This window comes from Cricetulus griseus, chromosome 2, assembly GCF_003668045.3.
Source record: "Cricetulus griseus strain 17A/GY chromosome 2, alternate assembly CriGri-PICRH-1.0, whole genome shotgun sequence".
NCBI lineage: Eukaryota > Metazoa > Chordata > Mammalia > Rodentia > Cricetidae > Cricetulus > Cricetulus griseus.
Window position 1 is genome coordinate 98,579,955 of NC_048595.1, and position 24,057 is coordinate 98,604,011.

At 36.3% G+C, this 24,057-nt stretch overlaps 1 protein-coding gene across 2 annotated transcripts in view; it reads right to left on the minus strand.

Moving 5' to 3' along the window:
* The window catches only part of Zcchc7 (zinc finger CCHC-type containing 7), a 176,522-nt gene that overhangs the window by 56,153 nt on the left and 96,312 nt on the right, over positions 1-24,057 (minus strand). The window lies entirely within an intron of this gene.

Consider the following 24,057-nt stretch of genomic DNA (forward strand, 5'->3'; position numbering starts at 1 on the left):
CTACCAAATTATTCCTGAACCCAGTGAGGCAGAAAAGCTATTGTATTGCTAATATCTTATATATTTAACATATTATAATTACAATATATTGACTGTAAACTATTGGGGCAGCTCTCTTTAAAAAAAGACAAATTTCACTTCAATGACCAATGCCATTTTCATAAAAATAACATCAACAAAAAAGGATTCAAGGCATTTTTGCTTAAGTTTTTTTTACCTATATATACATAGAACATTTTCTTTCTTTCTTTCTTTTTTATTTTTGGTTTTTCGAGATAGGGTTTCTCTGTGGCTTTGGAGGCTGTCCTGGAACTCACTCTGTAGACCAGGCTGGTCTTGAACTCACAGAGATCCGTCTGCCTCTGCCTCCCAAGTGCTGGGAATAAAGGCATGTGCCACCACCGCCCGGCAAACATTTTCTATTTTTAATTGACATGCTGTACATAGATGGAATAACATGATAACTTTATGTCCACCTATATAGTGTGAATGGTTGAATCAGAATAATTATAGTTTCTTTATGTTAGGAACCTCACCCTCCTCCTAGTTATTTGAGATTGTGACTGTTGGAATCTGATAGATACCTCACTGTGCTATAGAACACTATTTACCTAATATACCTGTAGTTTGGTACTAGTTATTCAACTTCTGCCAATACATCCTTACCCTTCCTGGCTGTTGTTTTACTTACTCCCAAGACAAACTTCTTTAGCTTGTACCTACGAGAGAAAATCCACAAAACCTGCCATTCTGTGCTAGGCTTATTTCACTTAATACAGTCTCCTGCAATTCCACACGTTGCTGCAAATGACCAGATTTCAATCTTTGTGGCCAAATAATATTCTATAGTGTATACAGGGCTGAGAAGAGTTCTGTTCAGCATGCTTCTCCTGAGTGGTTTATAGCAGGCAAGCTTTGCTTTCAGTTTTTTATTTCCTTCACAGTATTATTATTTTTATTTTTTCAACAGTAGCTGCATGTTTCTCTTTTATTTCTGCCAATTTTCTTCTCTGAATTTCCAGGGTAGCAGAGAAACACTAGTGGCTTTGGTTCTTTGGTTCTTCATATAAGGCTGCCGACACTTTGGTAGTGTTCAGCAACCCTAAGTTCTCCAAGTGCCTCTGGAACTATTTACACTTGGAGTTAATGGCACTATAATGGGCCATGGTTACAGTGACACCAGCATAAGCAGTGATAGAGACACAGACTGGTGGACATCTTTAATTTTCTGAGGACCCTCTAAAGTCTCTATGATGGCTATATACTAATTTACAAACCCACCAGCATTTGTAACACTCTTGATCTTTTTGTTAGATGTAATGATTTTCTAGATTAGATGTCAAAAGTGAAGGCAACAAAATAGCATACAAATGAAACGATCACAAACTAGGAGGCTTCTGCTTAGCAAAAGAGATAAAGTAGAAACAAAAAGCCAAATAAGAAAGTATTTGTAAATTATTCATATGGATTATTATTCTGGACTAACATCCAGAATACACACCGAACTCCAACTCAACAGTAAAACAACAGTTAACATGACTTTAAAAACTGTCAAATGACTTAAACATATATGGAAAAAATGTTCAATGTCACTAATGATGAGGGAAATACCAATCAAAATGATAAGAAAATGTCAGCTCATTCCAGTTAGAATAGCTATTACAAAAACATCCTAGTGTCCTATTTTCCTTCTTTTTGTCAGTGTTGGGGATTAAAAAACCACGGTTGGTCTTGTGCATGCTAGACAAGTGCTCTACCCTAGGTGATACCTTTAGTCTAAACAAACAAACAAACAAACAAACAAACAAACAAACACTAGCTTTTAAAACTTTCTTTTGGGGACAGAAATGAAGTAAAACAGTATTTGCTACCAACCAGGTAAGTGGTCAGTTCAGATGTACCAAGTGCATTAAAACTGTCATGCAATTGAAACAAAATAGGAAGCTGGGGAAACGGGGGGGGGGGGGGGGGAGAGATACAGGAAAGGAAAGTAGACTCTGATGGCCATTCCTTCTAGTTGCATTTCCTCCTGGATGAGAGTAAGCTCCACATAAGCAATAGATTGACAAACCCTCTGTAAGGCCTGCTACAGAAAGAAAATAAACCCTTTTTGGGAGACAACTTGAACCACAATGTGGTGGCCTGCACACTACTACCTCCACATCACACATGTATGCATGTGCACACATTTGTGCAAGCATATACAACACACACTCAAAATCCAAAGTATATAAACAGGCAATATGCCATTCCAAGATGAAATGTGTGTGATATCTGTGCTTCAGTTTGACTCTTTTCTACAAACCTGGACAATGGTCCCCAAAAACCATAAGGTGGTTTCATTTACAAAAGGATTCTCTCCTTAAAAGAAATAAGCCTTTTTAAACTTAAATTACTAAACTTGACTCATCTTTAAACTTACTTGTAAATTATATTTTTCAAACAATGCAACTTCAAAATCATATAAATCAGTATTATGAAGATGCGTAAGCTTGATTCTCTCAAGAAGTCCACCCACATCCCTTTGGTGTGTATTTTTACTTAATAAACAGCAAATTTTGCTTCATTTTGACTTATACCAAGAGTATTTCCCGACTCCTACCCTCACCTGAGGGTTCTCTGGGAAGAAATCCTTGGGCCACGTACCTGGCAGCTGTGTCTCCTACTGTCAATGCCAACTGACAACATCATTCAACTCCAGAAATTTCATCTTGAAAAAAACTGAAACCCTATACTTAATAGTATTTAATAAATGGAGAACTTAGAAAGCATATATTCTTTTCTACTGACTAGGCCTAAATGTCCTGGTAGTGAAGATGATGCTGGCAATATCACTCTTTAAATAGAGGGGAAGTGAGATGCTTCTGGTATAGCATGTCAATCAGATTAAGGGAAAGAGGGTCCCTGCGGGTTGGAACTTGTGAACTTGTGTTAGTGCTCACAGCATTTCCTTCCCTTAGCTCCTCCTAGTCCTCAAAAACACTCTCAGGTTTTGGTGTGTAGTCAGTGGCAGAGTGCTTGTCTAGCATGTGTTGAGACCCTGCGTTTAATTTTCAGCAACACACAAATAACAAACATTGTATATTGTAAAACAGCATGTCAAACAGTTAGAATTAAGCATGCTATTAAAAACCAGACTAATTAAGCACAATTATTTATGGTGAAGGATGTACTTATAGATGTTTGGAAAGTATTTTCTGTTCATTTCCTAAAAATTTGCCTTTTGCACAAGCTAGATATTATATACAAAGGAGACACAGTAGTATGAAGTTTTTAAAGAACTGATCTAGCTACTGTTCTCCTTAAAAACAACAAAGCCACATGTTTTATTTGTAATGGGATTTATAATGGGAAGTCTTCTGAAATTGAACAAATTGAGAACACCTGTGAAGGCTTGGGTTTGATCCCAGCACCACAGAAACAAAGAATAAAGAAAACAGCACCATCAAAAATCTCCCACAGAATATATGAGAGAAAAAACATAAAAGTATGTGGGTTAGAACTGATATGATCTCACAGAAGTAAGCAATGATTCATACTAAGACTGAACAAATAACAACTAATTTAATGATATGTAAGTAATGACATTCAGTAGTTTAGATGATCAAAATAAGACAAGTAATGTAAAATGAAGATAAGTTTCAAACTGCGTTCTCAGGACAAGATGGGCGTAGAGGAACATGAAATCACAGAAATGATGGAGGATAACAGCATAAAGAAAGCAAAAGAAAGGAGATGCAGTGTTCCTTAGAAATAGTCACAAAGAACATATATACTTACGCCAAATTCTTAAAGTCATAAGAAATGCTGACTCCAATAAGATACAACTTAAAGAGGTTACAAATCAAATACTTATAACCTGTGCCTTTTAAATATAGATTAAGACAGAAGAGGAAAAATGTACATAAGACAGCTCCTTCCATGGACACCACAGTTCTTTCCTTCCTTCCTTCCTTCCTTCCTTCCTTCCTTCCTTCCTTCCTTCCTTCCTTCCTTCCTTCCTTTTTTTACTTGGTCTTGACCCCTTTGCTCATCACTCCTCCCTCTCTGCAACTGGATTCCAGGAGTTCAGTTCAGTGTTTAGCTGTGGGTGTCTGCTTCTGTTTCCATCAGCTACTGGATAAAGGCTCTAGGATGGCATATAAGGTAGTCATCTCATTATCTGAGAAGGGCATTTAAGGTAGCCTCTCCACTATTGCTTGGATTGTTAGTTGGGGTCATCCTTGTAGATCTCTGGACATTTCCCTAGTGCTAGATTTCTCTCTAAACTTATAATGGCTCCCTCTATCATGGTATTTCTTTTTTTGCTCTCCTCCATTCTTCCCCTGACTCAATCTTCCTACTTCCACATGTCCTCCTCTCCCCTTGTCGTTCTCCTAACTCCCTCTCCCCTCCCCCCATGCTCCCAATTAGCTCAGGAGATCTTGTAGCTTTCCCCTTCTCCAGGGTACCATGTATGTTTCTCTTAGGGTCCTCCTTGTTTCCTAGCTTCTCTGGCAGTGTGGACTATAGGCTGGTAATCATTTAGTCTGTCTAAAATCCATAAATGAGTGAGTATATATCATGTTTGTCTTTTTGTGATTGGGTTACCTCACTCAGGATGGATTCTTCGAGTTCCATCCATTTGCCTGTGAATTTCAAGATTCCATTGTTTTTTTCTGCTGAGTAGTACTCCATTGTGTAAATCTACCACATTTTCTCTATCCATTCTTCAGCTGAGGGGCATCTAGGTTGCTTCCAGTTTCTGGCTGTTACAAATAATGCTGCTATGAACATAGTTGAACAGATGTCATTGTTGTATGAATGTGCTTCTTTTGGGTATATGCCTAAGAGTGGAATTGCTGGATTTTGTGGTAGACTGATTCCCATTTTCCTGAGGAATCCCCATGCTGATTTCCAAAGTGTCTGTACAAGTTGGCACTCCCACTAGCAGTGGAGGAGTGTTCCCCTTTCTCTACATCCTCTCCAGCATAAACTGTCATTGCTGGTTTTGATTTTAGCCATTCTGACAGGAGTTTTGATTTGCATTTCCCTGATGGATAAGGATGTTGAGCACTTTCTTATGTGTCTTTTAGCCATTTTAGATTCCTCTATTGAGAATTCTCTATTTAGTTCTGTACCCCACTTTTTAATTGGATTATTTGGTGTTTTGGAAACTAGGTTCTTGAGTTCTTTGTATATTTTGGAGATCATCTCTCTGTCAGATGTGAGGTTGGTGAATATCTTTTCCCATTCTGTGGGCTGCTGTTTTTTCTTATTGACTGTGTCCTTTGCCTTACAGAAGCTTCTCAGTTTCAGGTGGTCTCATTTATTAATTGTCGATCTCAGTGTCTGTGCTACAGGTGTAATGTTCAGGAATATGTCTCCTGTACCAATTCCTTCGAGGGAAACTCCCACTTTCTCTTCTAGCAGGTTCAGTGTGGCTGGATTTATGTTGAGGTCTTTGATCCATTTAGGCTTAGTTTTGTGCATGGCGACAGATACGGATCTATCTGCAGTCTTCTACATGTCAGCATCTAGTTATGCCAGCACCATTTGCTGAAGATGCTTTCTTTTTTCCATTGTATAATTTTAGCTTCTTTGTAAAAAATCAGGTGTTCGTAGGTGTGTGGGTCCATATGAGGGTTTTCAATTCTATTCCATTGAGACCACAGTTTCTTTCATTCATTTGAACACAATGAATTGTGTTGACATTTCATCACTTTGCAGTTACTTTGTAAAACACTAATACTTGATGTTTTAGGAAGCATACTGTTTCTTTCTTCCTTTTCTTTTTCATTTTCTTTTAACATTTTTTTTTTTTTGAGATAGGTTCTCTCCCTCCCTCCCTCTTTCCTTCCTTCCCCTCACCCCTTAACCCTGGCTGTCCTGGAACTCACTATATAGACCAGGCTGGCCTTAAACTCACAGCGATCCACCAGCCTCTGCTTCCTTAGTCCCGGGATTAAAAAGGTGCATCAGCAGACCAGGTCATTTAAAAAAAAAAATGTCTAAGTCTTTATTTGACAGATTATTGAATGTATAATTCTGGGTTGACAGTGCCCTCCATTCATTCAGTCCCCCTATTTTTCCCTTTCCAAAGAACTTTGATAATCCCTGCATTTAGTCTTCATTTTATTTAGTAAGGCACATATCATTTTTTAATGCTGTACATCTCTTTATATGATTTTTCTCTTCACTTTTGTCTTTCATCAATATAACTATAAGTCTTCTGGGTATGTACAATTTCACATTTCAATAGTTTTTTTCATCAACTTTGGCCAGTTTCTGTTTCATTTGTTTCTAGCACCTTCAGATGTATTTTGTAAGTTGAAAGTACTATTTTTACTTATGCATATACATAGAAAAATTTGTGTTTTATTAATTAAACATTACATAATACACTTTATATACATTAGTAAATAAGCTATAATGTTTGACCACTTTATAATTATCTTTAGGAAGGCTGGTCCTTTCTATTATCATCAGAAGAGGAACACTAGGATAAAAAGATGCATGGTGCTAGGACCTTTTACAAAACCTTCCAGGTCTTTTTCCATAGTTTTATTCAGGTATGATTGAGTCTATAGTTTTCAGTGTTTTGGTGTTTATATGTGATAAATTTTGCACAATTATTGTCAAATGAATGAATAATGGAAAAGGGGAAAATGAAAAATCAATCAAGCACCAGAAAGTTCCAACGTGTTGGAGAAGATACTTTGGACTGGATTGCTTAGCAATTTCTCATAAACCTTGCTTTCCTCATGGAGGCTGAGATCTACTCTGAGTTTAGAATGTGATGCATTAGGATTGCTCTAAACAATCACTTCTCGTGTCCTAGATAAGATACTCTAGTCATGATTTTTATTATTCCAGGATCCCATATTGACAGTGAATTCTTTTCATCAGAGAAAATTTTACAATTTAGTTCTCTGGGCAAATTAATTATGGTTTACTATTCTAGGCCACCTTCTAAATTCCTATGATAATTGTATGAGATTCTAATTTCCAAAACATTCATTTGCAAATAGCTCATGAATACTACCCAATTTCCCAAAAGGCAGTATGAAAATGAGCACCCTAAATGATGGGGGAGGCAATTAACATTGACTAAGGGCCTGCTAGGTGAATGGCTCTATAGTAAGTGCTTTATCTTGCCTAATCTTCTCAATTACTCTATGACATGGATATTATTACTACCTACTAACAGATAAGTAAAGTGAAGTTCAAAAGCTGGGCAAGGTCACACAATAGGTTAAGTGTAGAACATGAATTTAAATATTCAAACTTGTTTCAAAAACTGAAATTAGCATATGTTCCATATCCTATTTTAATTTACTTTATTAGCATATATTAAATTGTATAAAATAATGGATTTCACTGACATTTTCATACATGTTTACAATGTGTACTTTGATTATACCTACCATCTTTCACACATTGCTCTCTGTTGTCCTGCCTCCCAATACCACTCACCTTCCCAAACAGTCCTTTATTGATTTCCATAGTTTTGACTACACTGAAATTAAGTAGTTATAATTTGTTTTCATCAAAGAAAACAAAACAAATGCCATTAGGAGTGAAAAAGCAAGCCCTGGAGTGGCAGATCTTTGCCCAGCATATAAAAGACTCATGTCAAGACTCATGTCCCTACAAGTTAGTAAGATAAATATAAAACTGCTAAGCCCAAGTCCTAAGTAAACAGGTCCTTAACAAGACAATGATGTTACTTACAAAAATATAAATGGTATTTGACTTCCTTTAGTTATCTGGCAAATGAATATTAAAGCCACAGTAAAACACTACGACCCACCTATCAAATATAAGAACATTACCCATACCAAATGTTGGCAAGGATGCAGATAATGTGAACTCTAGTATATTGTTTATACTACAAATTGGCACAGACACTTTGGAAAAAGCATTGTCATAGTGCATTAAAGTGGAGGATAGGCATGAAACAATTCTACTCCTTAGTGTGTATCTAAAAGGAAAAAAAAAACATGCATGTTAAGCGAAATATCACTAGCAAAGCCAAAATGTCCAATTACAGAACGATGAATAATTGGGTACAGTCACAATATGAAAGATCCCACATCAACAAGAGAAGACAAACAAAAAGACTAATATTTTATATAGAAATCCAGACATCTTTGAAACTATCCTATTTTGATTCTATTAATAATAAATACAAACCTTAGGGTGGGAAGATGGTTTAGTGGGTAAAGTGCTTGCCTCTCAAGTGTTAGCATCAGAGTTCAGATCCCTAGCACCCATGTAAAAATCCCTGCAGGTGTGCTAGTCATCTGCAATCAACGCATTCAGGAGGCACTGATGTCAAGTCTCTAAGGTATGTTATCTAGCTAGACTAGCTAGAATTAGCAGGTTCTGGATTCTTTGAGAGATCATGCCTCAATAAATAGAGACTGTGGTGAATGTTGTGTAATACACTGTACACTGTATGAATATATATTGTTGTGATTGGTTTAATAAAGAGCTGAACAGCCACCAATAGCTAGGCAGAGATATAGGCAGAACTTCCAGGCAGAGAGAGGAAGCAGGTAGAAATAATCAAGAGGCAGAAAGATACCAATGAGACATGGAAGGAGCTGGGCAAACATAATGAAAAGTAAAATGCCACATGGTGAAATGTAGCTGGATAAAAACAAGTTAATTTAAGCTATAAGAACTAGTGGGACAAGTCTAAGTTAAGGCTGAGCTTTCATACATAATAATAAATCTCTGTGTCATTATTTGTGAGCTGGTGGCCCCCTTGGAAAATCCAATTATGTCTGGCGCCCAATGTGGAACAACACATATCCACATAAGGCCTAAGAAAGCTTAAAAAAAAAAAAAAGTTCTGAATAGGCTTCCTGGTGACTGTGGGTATCTAGGCTAGGCTGGGGATATAGAGGCTCATTTAAGAGCCCTTGCTAAGCAGCTGAGCACCTGAGCAGCTGTTACTGGGTACAAACGCTTGTCTGCTGCAGGCAGACACAACATTCCCAGAGCTGGCATGAGGAGGATGGAGTAGGCTGCCAATGTGCAGTGTGCTAAGAAGAGATGCCTAGTAGTAGCCTAGCAGTTTCAGATTGGGCACATGCAGTCAAAGGAGGCTACACAGGCATAGAAAGATTCAGGTAAAAATAACAACAACAAACCTCTGAACAAATAAATATGCTTAAAAATGTGCTTAGATGCCAAAGAAAGACAAGAAAGACCGGTACAGACAGCTATAGAAAAAATAGTTTAAGTCTTTAAAAATAGTTTAAGTCTTTAAAAATAAAGTAACATAAAAAGAATAAGCCACATAAAAATGGGAAATACACAGCATATATGGATCCTGTGTGGTACTCTGTTGATATTGAATTTTTAAAATGCTAATGTACAAAAATAAATAGCTGTTAAGAGAGACATTGGATTATGAAAACTGCTAAATTAATCCAACCTCTATATTTTAAAAAATGTCTTAACTCCAAAATGGAAGTCAGAAAATATGTTGCATTGGGAGAGAGGTTATACTTTATTTCTACAGGAAACAAAAAGTTATGATTCTCTTCAAAATTAATAAAGACCAGATTTGATTAGGGGAGACCTCCTGAAAATTTTGGCTACTGACATGAAGAAACCAAGAAAGACTATAGGACAGGCTGATCCCTCTACAATGGAAAGAGCTCTGAGACCAGATGAGACATGGTAAAGCTTGTTGGCTACATAGTACTCATGACTTATTATCACATTATTACATGTCATCCTTTCATATGGCATAGATAGACGTTTGGATGTATAGTCCAACTTGTTCAACCATAAAAGAAAGAAAATTTGCTTTAGCTGATACTTGTGTTAATACTATATATATATATAATATATATAAAAATTTATTTATTTCCAGGGTCAAATAGATATGTTTTATATAAACAAATGGTCTTCAAAAACTTCCAAGACCTACAGAATATGGCAGTTAAGATGTTTTAATAACAGAAGGGTTTTAATGACAGTGAGACACATCTGCTCCTGGTAGAACCAATTTACTTTAAAAAAGGATGATGGGCATCAAAGAACCTTCAAATGGAGTTTGCTTTCATTGTGGCAAAGCTAGCCATTTTGGCAAGAAACTGTCCCTTCCTTAACTACTAACAGTATGCTGTCCAAACTGGACAGGCAGGACACAAAAGAAAGTGACTGCTGAATTTTGCCAAGACAAGGTAGGACAGTCTTTCAAAATTTCTGCTTCACAGAAAAGTCTGTCAGATATTCTAGGCCTGTAGGCTGAAGATGGATGTCCCAATGTTGCAAAGGAATCTAGGGCTACCCAGATGGTTCAGTAGGTAAAGGTGCTGATGCCAAGGCTGACAACCTGAGTTCAATCCCTGGAATCTACAACTTTTCCTCTGACCTCTATATGTAATATGTATTCTGTGGCACATGTATGCCAACACACACACACACACACACACACACACACACACCCCTACCTGAACTAGGACTACACACACACACACACACACACACACACACACACACACACACACACACACACACACACACACCCCTACCTGAACTAGGACTAGGAATGTGGCTCATTGGTAATGTGCTTGTCTACTAAGCACAAAGTACTGGGTTTGGTCCCCTGCATCAAATGAACTAGGTATGTTGGCCCACTCCTATATCCCAACACTTGTGTGGTGGAGGCAGGAGGATCAGAAGTTCAATATCACTCCTCACTATACAGAGGTTAGATACCAGCATGGCATGAAAGAGACCCCACACCTCAAGGGAAAAAAAAAGAAGCCATAGTTATTATGATTAACCTGAATGAGTCTTTCAGCTGGATGCAGACTGAAGAAAATGTCAGAAGAATGCCAACAAGGTAGTGTCAATTTATATAATATTTAAAAATATGCAAAACAATACTTACATGCTTAAGTGCATAGTAAAGGAAAGAATACACTGGAGTAAAGACATATATTTTTGAGATGTTAAAATAGAATCAAGGCAGTGATTTCCACAGATGTCAGAGCAATAGAGATACAAACTGGTGGGGTCAGAGAGAAGGAATGAAGTCTGTGGTATGGCAGGCCTCTGCTTTAGGGGTACTTTCAAGGCTCCAATTCTTGGCTTCAGTGATGATTACACAGTTGTTCATAAATTGCCTTACATATCATGTATACATTTCAAGTAATTTTTGAACATTCATGGTAATGACATTCATAGGAAAGATAAACACCAAAGTTATACAATTTACAAGGGAAGACTAAGTGACTAAGAAAGGAAAAGTATCAATCCTACTTACTAGTCAAAACAACAGACTTCACAGATCCTTATGAAAGTCAAGGGGAAAAATCTTGGGAATAAATCTTGAAATTTTGGTTCTCTAATCCTAGAACTTTGATACAAAGACTAATTTTCCCCTTGCTCATGCTTACTCTTTGTACTGTTTGAGAAAATCTCAAACATACAAAATCAGAGAAAAGGGTAAAAAGAACTCGCATAGATCTAGCTTCAACAATTACTGACTCACTAACAATCTTATTACATCCCTTATTCCTATAGACTCCCCCTAGAATACTATCCTATCATCTGTAAAAAATGCAGTATGTCATTCCAGATAATCAAAACTCTTTTGGATGTAAGTAACCATCTAAATTATGCTTTTTATTTATTTTAAAATTAAATTATAACAATCAGTTACTACATATCCATATTGAAACATCTATAATTGCCTCACAAATATATAGTTTATAAGGTTGCAAAAGCCCCAGTGTAACTAAACTAGCATTTATGTCTCTGAATTTATGGATTTTCTTCTTCCATATTTCCTCCTTTCAAACTATTTCCCCTTGTTCCTTGAAATAATTTATTGAAGAGATAAGGTAATGGTCTGTATAGTTTCCCACATACTGGATTTTTGTGATCATATTTTTATAGTGAATTTCTTAAAAACTAGTAAAATCGAGACACCTGAATATATTTAGATCTGGTTTTTAAAACTTTTTAGAATTACTTCTATGTAAGCATTTAATCTGTGAAGACTATGTAAGCATTTAATCTTTGAAGATTCATGTTGTACAGGTTATCCCTTTCTGGTCAAGCTAGTAGCCACTGGCAATCTTTCAATTGTTATTTCATCAAAAGTTATAAAATGTTGTGCTCATTTTTTAGTTTCAGTCCTTGCTTGAAGAGAAACCTTCTGATTTAAGATAACTAATACCTATCTCCTTGTTATGTTCCCTAAGACTGACACTGCAGCTGAAGATATGTTAAAATCCAAGCATCCAGTGTTCTCTCTACTTCTTCAGAACCAAGCATAAATGAAGACAGGTCTTCTTTCAATGAACTACTTTTACTAATGTTTTAGAAAGGAGGTGAGGAGAGAAAATGTCTTACATTTTTAAGCAAGTAAAATTCTTTAAGAGGTTTCTTATAGTACTGAAATTTTTTAAGTATCCAAAGTATTCTAATGAAGATGTCAAGGGTTTGACTATCTGGTAATAAAAAACAAATAAATGGCATTATTTCAAGGTCTGTCTTAGTCAATATTCTATTGCTGTGAAGAGACACCATGACCACAACAATTTTTATAAAATATTTAATTGGGGGCTTCCTTTCACAGGGTTATTCCATTGTCATCATAGCAAGGAGCATGGTGGCATGAAGGCAGATGTGATGGAGAGGTAGCACAGAGCTACCTCCAAAGGCAGCAGGAAGATATAAACTCTAGGCCTGGCTTGGGCTACTGAAACCCCAAAGACCACCCATAGTGACACATTTCCTCAAACAAGGCCACACCTATTCCAACTAGGTCACACCTAATCCCTCTCAAGTAGTACCATGACCTGATGACAAGCATCCAAATATATGAACCCATGGGGGCCATTCTAATTCAAACCACAAGACTCAATCTTAAAAATTTTAATAACAGCAATGCACAAAAGAAATACATGTAATCCTAAATGTGAGATTGGTAATTTCAAAATTTCTAGAAGCTGGGTTGGGTAATGGCTGACCGGATAAAGTACTTGCTGCAAAAGGACTTGCTTGACTTCATATTCTCCATAACCCACGTTTAAACAACACCAACAAAACAACTCTTGGTATGGCAGCAGGTATCTATCTGTAACCCCAGAAGACAGGAGGATTATGGGGCTTCACTGGCCATCCATTAAAGCTGAAACAAACAATGTAGAGACACAACTGAGGAGGTAGACATCTTGATATTAACTTCTATACTACAAGTGTGCATGCATAAGATTGCATCCTCATGCACATATGTATAACACACACACACACACACACACACACACACACACACACACACTCACTCTCTCTCACCTAGTAGCTCCATTAAACAATTATAAAGTTTTAGAGATTTAGTAATGTATTTTATTGCACAATATATTTAAAATGCCATTTAGCATGTATTCAACACAAACATTAATGATTTACATTTTCACACTGCCTTTAGACTACAGCACATTTCAATGCAGCCTAGACACATTCCATGTGTCCAACTGACACATGTACTAAATGTCCATCACATTAAGCAACAAAGTTACACACATGAACATCTAAATGATACCACTCTTAGGCTGACCACTCCCACAAACTCAGTATCTAAGTGCCTCAAACTCAACATCTCACAGCAAAACTCAACTTTCTTTTCTTTTTTGTTTGTTTTTGTTTTTCGAGACAGGGTTTCTCTGTGTAGCTCTGGAGCCTATCCTGGCACTCGCAATGGAGACCAGGCTGGCCTCAATCTCATGGAGATCCACTTGCCTCTGCCTCCCGAGTACTGGGATTAAAGGCGCGTGCCATCATATGGACGGTGTATAATAAGTCCAGGAAATGCTGCCTTCTTCTTCCTCATTGATTGTATAGAAGTCTTTACTAAGTCCTATTGATTTTACTTTCAAAAATAACAATAAATTCATTCTCCCCACTTACTGCTACTTCACTATTTACTATGATAACATATCATTCCAGAAACAGCTCTAACAATCTCAGATCTGGTCTTTCTCAGTCTACTATAGCCCCAGTGACAATTCTCAATACTACAGCTTTAATGAAAATGGAAATATGACCATGTGGCTACTGTAACACATTTCAATAACTTATAAAAAATCTTAACATGGTCTTTCAAACTGTATTGGTCTTCTATCAGGACAGCAAACAAGTTACTGTCCTGTCTATCAGTGAGCCCTTGTACATGTTATTTCTTGGTTATTTCTTGGTATTTCTTGGGATAAAAATACCCTTTATCTTATCATTTCAACAAGTTACTTCTAAACATTTGGATTTAAGCTTAAATATTACTCATGAAAATTTCCATTCTAAACTCAATGTCAGAAATGACAATGATTGAATTCATGGTTGAGACAGCAGATCAGTTGTAGAAGCACCAGAAAAATCTGATGTTTTAAAAATATAATTAGTACAGGCCTGAAGAGGACACTCATAGCTTTTGAAATTTAAGATTCTATTTATATCAAAATGAACAGCCAACTTGGTCAGGTACAGCAACAGAGAATAAGGGAAATATCATTATGATACTACAGTATCTTGCAATAGTAGCATGTTTATTTTGAAAGCACACTAGAGATATGAAGTTCTTCAAACACATACAACAAAATTCACTATTACTGGGCTCCCTTCTAAGTGTCATAGAGAACAGAAAGCCTAAACCTGCTCTTGCTTTGAGAAACTTTAAAATGAAGTCAGGGAATAAAATGATACACACAAGATAAAGATAAAAACAGTACATGAAAGAAGTTGAATGAATGACACTATACAGGGCTCAATGAAGGAAAGACTCAGATCAGCATCACAAGAGAGGAAATTTCCAACTTCAAGATTATGGGATCTGATTAATAGATATCATAAAAATAAAAAGGAAAGGATATATTCAGCAAGGGGAACATTAAAGTCAAGGCAGAGAGCAGAGGAGTGGGGTTTGTTCGAGAGCTGTGTGCATCATTTTGGCTAGTAAGACTTATAAGCTAAGAAGACTTATCTCAACTTAATGATTGCAATATCTCTAAGGAACAAAAATAAGTCACCAAATTCATCATAGTTTGAATATCATAACAAAAATACTGATGATTAACAAATCCTGTGATCCAGATACCAAAACCTTCTTGTTGTGGATATAAATAGGAAAGTTAAGTATAGTAGCTCTCTGACAACTACTCCATCTCTCAATGTTTTTTGATCAACATGTATTGAGAATAATCAGAACTTATCTCCCAAGAATTAAGTTTGCAAGAGGAAAGTTGTGTACTTTAGTGATGCAGTTCAGTGGTAGAGCATCTGTCTAGCATGTATTAGGCCCGGGATTTGTTCCCTAGCACCATGAAGAAAACAAAAACAAACAACAACAACAACAACAACAAACAACAACAACAACAAAATACCAGTGCAAGCTTACAAATAGCATTTGAAAGACATTTTTTAAACCTTAGTCAAGTACACCACCACACCAAAGATCATAGAGTCTGCTACGGATTGCTTTCACCCTAATATATTAACTTCCTCTGCTGACTACAGTCTTTAAAGCCATCCAGTTCAGAAACCTACTGTGTTAATAGTTCTAGCTTTCACATAGTGACTGAAATGGTTCTCTCTAACCACCTCATCATTTCTTGAGGCCCAAGTAGTGTGGTAGAGAGAATCTTCTTAAATATAGCAATGAAATTTTACATGAAGACATCTGTATTTGGTAGACCTTCTAGTTTTCTACAAAAGCACACTGGGTTATTAACCTGGTACAGTTAGAGACAGGGTGGTGTTGGTGTTAAAGTGCTCTTCTGTTTCTCGGCTTTATACCAGGATGTTGGAAGTACAGTACCTTTACTTCTGAAATCTGGCCTTAAAAGATGTAAAGGTAAAAATTTGAAGAAAATGTAGGAATTCAGTGTGTATGAATTTGGAGAGGAGATGAGGAAGAGGAAAAACCAGAACTACAAAAAAGACATTTGATTTGAGGATAAGGAGAGACAGTAAAATAGAGAGACTAAATCTCACTTTGTGCCTGAGAATCAGTACTATAGCAAAACAGACAGGGCAGATCACCATGCAGCTCCAACTCTAGGGTAAACAGGCTATAATTAATTTTACAGGCAATGAGACAGTCTTTTAAAAAGCAAAGCCTTGACAAGACTTTTAAGAGGTGGGTTGTTCAGGGATGTGAAAGGAGTTGATAACAGTGAGATACAAGGTAAACATTATTATTTTAATTATTCTAGATAAAAAGGCAAGGGTTAACAGTGGGGAAAAAACAAAGATGCAGGTTCTTCACTTTTTTTTTTAGAGAAACATATCAGAACTTAACAATATGATCTCAATCAAAACCAATTAAAATCAGAAACATGGCTAGAAATTACTGATGCTTTGGGCTAATTGCACTGGGGATATTAAGATCGAGTAGGGAACTCTTTACATGATCTTTAACTAGACCTCCTATTTACGATTCTAGAAATAAAATTATAGTCCTATTAGTGTGACTGAAACTAGCATATCAGCCTACTTTTGTTTTTTATTTGAAGGCAAAAGGACAAGTATAAAAGGATGCATTCCCATGCAGAGGGGAAAGAGTCACATGATTCTTGCTCCTGCCTGCTGAAGACTCCTGTTGCAAGAGTATTATCATCTAGGAAGGGATTCCTAATTGTTAACTGGATAGCTGCAGTTCCCTACCAGGAGAAGAAACATCTGTTTTCCTCCTGACAGGACACAGGTTTCCCAGGCTACCAAATATATCCATTCCCCTCCTGCCATATACATATGTGAAGGCAGAAATTCACTCAAATGCAGGAAACCACAGATCCAAGTACAAGGTAACTCCCCATCATCAGAACAGCCTGGTCTTAAGGCTCAAACAAGAGGCTTTAAGCAAGTCTTTTCAAGGAAAAGTTTTCCTCCAAAGATTCAAGCCTAACTGTCCTGGGAGGACTAGGAAAAAATAGCATACAGCATGCAGGGTTCCTAATTAATTCAAAAGGAGACCAAACTCTGCCACTTTAAGTTTTTGGTGCTACCCCTGCATTTATGAAGAAATGTATCCAGAAATATCAGGCAAGAAAACTTGTGAAATAAACACTGATATATTAAATTACAGGATTTTCTATTCTTATCTGGAATAAGCCAGGAAAGCAAGATTTAATGAGAAAAATAGAAATATTTAAATCATGGTTTGCACATATACACAACAGAAAATGCAGAGGGGTGCCTGAAAGTTATACAATTCACCACTCTCCATCCAAACTGACAAGCTAAAAATCTTCACCAATATACAGGTTTGACAAAGAAAAATAATTACATTATTGTTAAAAGAAGTCAGGTCTTCCATTATGTGTGACTCAATACTGTTTTAAAAGAATTAAGAGCATTTAAATTTGTAAGTAATACCATTTTACATTGTATACTATTTAATACTTTAAAATGCTTTTAGTAACATTTTGATGAAATTTTCACAAGTATCCAGTATGAGAGTTATCGTTATTTTCATTTCCTAGAAAATGGAAATTGTTTTCATATTTGCATATAACTAGAAAGTAGCATAGGAGGGGCTCTAATTAGGTATTAAAACACTCATTACTTTCATCACTAATGGCAGAGATCTTATTATTCCCAAGTTTTTGTAGTCTTGGGAATGCATTAAATTAAGAAGTCTTCAACTTTTGTGTATCCACGGACACCACATTTAAGTCAGGTTATCCATAAACCTCTAAGACAAAAACAGACTGACCAGGAGGGTGAGGGTGCACCTGCTCAGTCCCTGCTGTGAATAGCGCCTTCTCACATTTTTAATGTGTATTTTTGAAGTTTTCTAATTTTAAAAGTATTGATTATGGTCTTAAAACTTCTAAGAACAGAGCCAATTGACTGGGCTTTCTGTTTTAAGTTGAAATTGAGAAAAATTCTATGCAATGGGGGGTGGGGGCGAAGGATCCAAATATCCTAATTAGTCCTTGTACTCAGTCTTCTTCAAATGTAATTTGCCAAATAGGGACAATGAGACTGCTTAGCAGGTAAAGGTGTTCGCTGTCTAAACTGAATTTACTCTCCAAGACCCACATGGCTGAAAGGGAGAACTGACTCTCACAAGCTGTCCTATGACCTCCACATGTGTGCAGACACATGTACATAATAAACACTTTTTTCCAAGTAAAAATTAATCACACAAAACTCCATGAAAGACAAAATACCCAAGAAAGGATTGAAGTTCTCTAGTTTTTGTGTCAGCACAAAGGACTATAATGGATGAGACAGGTAAAATTATTAAAATGTGTATGAACTTTGGAAATAAAATGTCATAAAAAGTTTTCTTAATAAAATCATGACAGAAATATTAGCCAACTGCAAACTAAATTTTGCACAAAAATACAATAAAACTACTAGTTTTTTTCTTCTTTATATTTTTAAAACATGAAACAAAGTATAAAGATTTCTTAGTAACTAAAAAAAAGTAGGGATAATCTGCTGTTTTCAATAAGGAAGTTCAATTCTAAAATAAATTCTTATCAATATTCTGTATTGGTTTTGTTAAATATGGTAATTGATATTTATCTGACAGGTCCATAAATTCAGAGTATAAAGTAAGTTAAGGATGTGCTTATAGAAATAAGACAATAATCTAAAATAAAAAAATCCGTAAGAACTGGTTTTAAGAGGAACCATTAGTCAACTCATATGCATCATGAAACTGAAACTTTTATGGCCATCTTTTAAGAAAACATGTAAGAGTTTCTTAAGAAAACATAAAAGAATAATCAAAGAAAAGAACACCATGGGGAATCCATCTATCTACATGGTCTTTTGGAAAATATTTATTCGCTCTAGAGACATACTAAGAAACAAACCTTAAGAGGTGCATAAAGAAAGGCAGAACACATACAGTACAATTAAGGCTGAAGCAATGGGCAAAATTATCAGTTGCAAAGAAATGATGGATGAAGAGCATGTACAAAAGGAAAGAAGGCCCATCATCTTTTCTGTCAACATCTTTTTAAAGGGGTGAAAAGGAGCCAAAATAGAGCTTTATATTGGAGTCATAAAATAAGATAATGTTGGTGTTTACAATTAACACATCTACCAATTTGGCCATAGGTCTGCTTTTCTTTAGGCTCCACTGGGAGTTCTATATGGCACAGATGACCAGGAGAGGGCAGCTCACCACTACAGCTGTAAGAGAACTCTTAAAAGTGACTCTTTGCCATCAAGGGGATATTCTACTTATATTGAATTAATGATGTTGTCATTAAAAATCTTAAGCTTCAGACAAAATAATAACAACACAAGTCATTTCAACAACCAGGTAATAAGAAGTACTTCTGATATGTAAATTGGAATTCATAAAATGATGCTAAAGTTCCTGATCTCCAGACAAATGTAAATATATGAGAGCTAGCAATTACAGTCATTGTGACCAATAATATATACTTACTATATTTTTATTATAGTACTCTTTTTTAAAATAAATTTTTATAGCTTATGTAAATTTTCATATACCTAAACTTTTCACCAAAATAAATTCAACACATACAATGAATGTGATAAAGCATAGTCTATCATATGCCAGTGTATTTGTAGGGTTGAGGACACAACCTTTTATGAATACATTTCAAAGTCAATATTTTTCTTGGACTTCACTTATCATTAGTGCAGGTTCTATTAATAACCTATGCTGTTACTATAACCTTAATATTTCCACTGTCAAAACAACAATCAAATAGAGCAGCTGTGTCCTTATCTAGACCACAGCTTCCTAATGCCAGGAGATAGACTAGTGCTTGATTTGCTAGCTTCTTTTCTTTATGAGAAAAGATCTTGTGCTGCTCCAGCTGGCCTGGGACTTGTAGTCTTCCTAGGTTTAGAATGCTGAGGTTACAACTGTGCACTGCCATACTTGGCTAGCTGTTTGTGTGTAACTCTCATCTTGTAACAGCTCTGGATCTTATAACAAAGCAAACAAGAGCAAAAACTATTGGATTTTAAGTCTCTCAATGTTTATCTTCATCGGTATACTATGAAGCACTGAATTGTGTACTGCTATTTAATGTGTACCTTAAACAAAATTACAAGAAAATACTATGAAAACAAAACCAATAATGATTAAATATCGTTAGGTCATTGTTTATATAAAACTCAGTTACTGCTTAAATGCAGAATTTTATTTCCTTGTGAGGTTTTAATTTGAGGCTTAAGGCAGTACTTCTAATCCTTTTTCATGTCATAGGGTTCAAACAAAATGAAGTTTGAAAGAAAAATTGATGAGGACATTCAAGTCAGAGACAACTAACCCAGAAGCCCAGGAAGTTCAAGGCCCAGCCACGCTACCCTGAGAGGACAGAAGCAGTCCCTACCTTGATCACCTGACACACTACTCAATCAAATTCTGATGTATCTCTCTGTCCAAGGATACTAGAATAAGGGAAGAATGAAAGCAATAGTTGCAATCCTACTTCCGTGATGATATCGTTTCTTAAGTGGTCTCTAGGAAGCAGTGAAAGGAATGATAACAAGAATATGTGCAAGTTGTGGCCTATGTAGTCTTCTTTGCCTTTGTATACACCCACTGCTTCAAAATCTATGCATTTTAACAAGGAAAACAGCATTCAATTAGAGAAACTTCTTCTAAAAAAATGTTGAGACTTTGAAAAGAAAATAATGAACAGGAGACATAAATCTTGGTTTGAGTCTTTAAAACCCCGATAAAGTCACAAGATCAAGGGGTGAGGACAGTATCAATAACAGGTAAAACTAGCATTGAGGACCAGTATGTTAATGAATATAGTAAAAACAGACATGGGTCAGAGCTAAATAATAATAATCCATGGTTCTCCCCTCTCCCCACCAACCAAAAAAAAGTCTGAGATAATACAGCTCAACTCAATAATTTAAGGATAAATAACAATACACAAAATAATGAAGCAAGAATATTTATTTTGAATTCCCTATCAAAGGCCTGCCTCTTAGAACCTCAGCTTGACCCAACATTACAGTGCTAGGGGCTTCAGTGTCCAGAGAGCCCTTTAAAAGCAGTTTAACAGTCTGTGCACTTGATTCTGATGGATATGCAGGCAGAGCCAGTTTACTGAGCATGCAACTTGAGCATTATACAGAGTTTCTTCCAGTAGGGGATTTCACTCAACATAATGCTTTGTTCCTGCCATCTTGAATTGTTGATAATTTCATCTCTGAACTTGTCCTTTTTACATGAAGAACAGAACAGGGGAATGTGAACACAAGGAATAGGTCAGGTATCTGAATATGTATCAAGCAATTGGCCTGGAACAAATGTGCACACCTGAGAAATTATAAGACAATATAGGCCCTCAAGAGGACCCTGGAGCCCATATTAACTGTATGTACAAACCTGAGCATTAAGATGGGAAGTGCTAGCACACAGGCAACAGGCTATTATTGCAAAGTACAAGTACACAAAAGGACAACAGCATGCTAGGGACTCACCAGAATTCAGGAAAGCACTTATAATCTCTGCTCATTTGTTTTTAAGTTGCACATTGCAAAGTAAATACAGATGAACAAAGAGAAATCAAGGGTAAAGATAATTAGTATTTGATAGAATACTTTCAATATTTAGCTCTACATGAACTGTCAAGGAAGACAATATTAAAATTATTTTCCATTTAAATTGGAAATATAACAGGATAAATCAAGAAATTATTCTGAACTACATATAAATCAGTAAGTTATTTGACTTCATTAATGGTTTCCATTTATGACAGAGGAAGCATTTAAGTATACCACTATATAACTAAAACTCATCAGAAAGAGGGCTGGAGAGTTGGTTTAGCTGTTAAGAGCACTTGTTGCTCTTGTAGAGGACCTGGGTTCAGTTCCCAGCACCCACATGATGACTCATAACCATTCATTTCTCCAGGTCCAGAGGATTTGCTAACTTATTCTGAGTTCCATAGACACTTGGTGTGCCCATGCACACATGCATGTGTGCACAACATTCATACACAAAAGCTAAAAAAGAATTCTAAAACTTAAAATTAAAAATTATCAAAAATATTTGTAAACTTGCATTGCTAGAGGTGACATTACTTTATACTTACTAAAATAAAGTTGGCTAAAGTTTGATGATGTGAGAAACAAATTTGAAGGAAAAATTAGAAAAGTCACAATTTATCAAAACATCACAGTTATAAAGCATTTGCTGTATCATACAAAATTATAAGATCTCAAATCTTGCCTTATGGATAAGGGCCCAGCATTTTCATTTTGCGAAACTGTATCCCTCAAGTTGTAATAAGCAGCCCCAAGTCTGAACGCTAAATCCCATAGTTTCTTCTCAGTGACTGGCTCTTGTCAAACTCTTCCACTTTCCAGGGCCAGCTTTGAACAAATGTTCACATCTTAGCACTCTGTCCTTGTTTGTACTGTTGACTACCTTTGTCTGGCTAACCTTCCATGCTGTGATTTTTCACCACATTCGTAAAGCCCGTGACCAAGACTTGAATGCCTCTTTTCTTGGACACTTTTATTTGTTTTCTCTTCAACTTGTAACATGCAAGTGAATTCAGAATAATCTTAAATTACGGATGATAGCCAGCCAGCCACTAAATCTTATTCAATCTGCACTTATCCTAAACAAGTTCCCTGAAACCTAATATGGACAGCACACCTTAGCTTGTATAGCATCTTCTTCACTTCAAGGTTAAACTTCTCAAAGACATGAAAAAGAGTTCTGATAAGACAGCCTCCATTACACTGATATCTGGCCTTTTGTGTCCTTTAATCTGCAATAATTTTCATTAAAAACTGACTACTTTCTAAAACAAAACTATAGCCCTTAACATTTTAGGACCAGTCACCACCTTACTGCAAATAAGGTTTCAATCTTTAAACACATCATCTTCAGATTTAATTCCTGAGTTTATTTGGTGACAAGTACAAAGAAAGCAATAAAATCTCTTACCAAAATAAAAATACCAGGACAAAAACTTGGAGAAGATAGGAATAGTATAGGTGAGAAAAATTCATGATTCATATCTATATGATCTAGCTATTCCAAGTCATATGTACTGCCATAACTACACCCACAGTGGCTACTGCTCACACTAAAGTAATAATATAGTCATACAGGAAGGAAGCAAAGTGTGTCTGCAGGTAGTGAGAATAGAGGGAGGTAGAAAAAATAAACTATCTTTTATAATGAGAAGTCCATAAAACAAAACAAAAAGTCATGAGGTAATGAAACAAACACACTACTAAGAGTAACAATGGTATGCACCAAAAGAATGAGTTAGAACAAATACCCTGATGGTGGGGAAAATGAAAGACATGGTAGGGATGAGGAGAAATAATAAAATGGCTTCCATAATACTTTTCAGTAGCAGAAAAGTCTAACCTGATAAACTTAAAGAATCTATTAATAACCTTTAATCTCCTCGTAAAGAGATACCTTGTAAGCTGAGCATTTGTGGCGCACGCCTTTAATCCCAGTACTCGGGAGGCAGAGGCAGGCAGATCTCTGTGAGTTCGAGGTCAGCCTGGTCTCTAGAGCGAGTGCCAGGATAGGCTCCAAAGCTACACAGAGAAACCCTGTCTCGAAAAACAAAACAAAACAAAACAAAACAAGAGATACCTTTAAACTGATAAAATGACAGTGCCAGGTGGTAAAATTCTAGTACTGGAGAGGGAGACACAGGAGATAGCAAGGTCAAAGCCAGCTAGGCCTAATAGGATACTGTCCTGATAAAACAAAACAAACAAACAAACGAACAACAACAAAAAACAGCTACAACATTCAGAATGGAAACTGGCAAAGAGATCAATGGATGCTAGCAGCTACATCATCCCCAGGTTCTGCTAGCAGTATCAAGCATTCCATGCAGATGGCATAAGCACAAGGGTCTGAGTCTCATCTCTTGGAACACACATAAAAGGCTAGGTGCTAAGAAAGCAGAGCCAGGATTCCTGCCTGCCAGCCAGTCTTGTCAAAGTGAACAGGTGATCTGCAGGGTTAGCAGGAGACTCTGAGGGCAAGTAAAGGGCCACAGCTGGCATTAGCTTTTGGTTTTCACAAGCCCATGTACATACATACCAAAA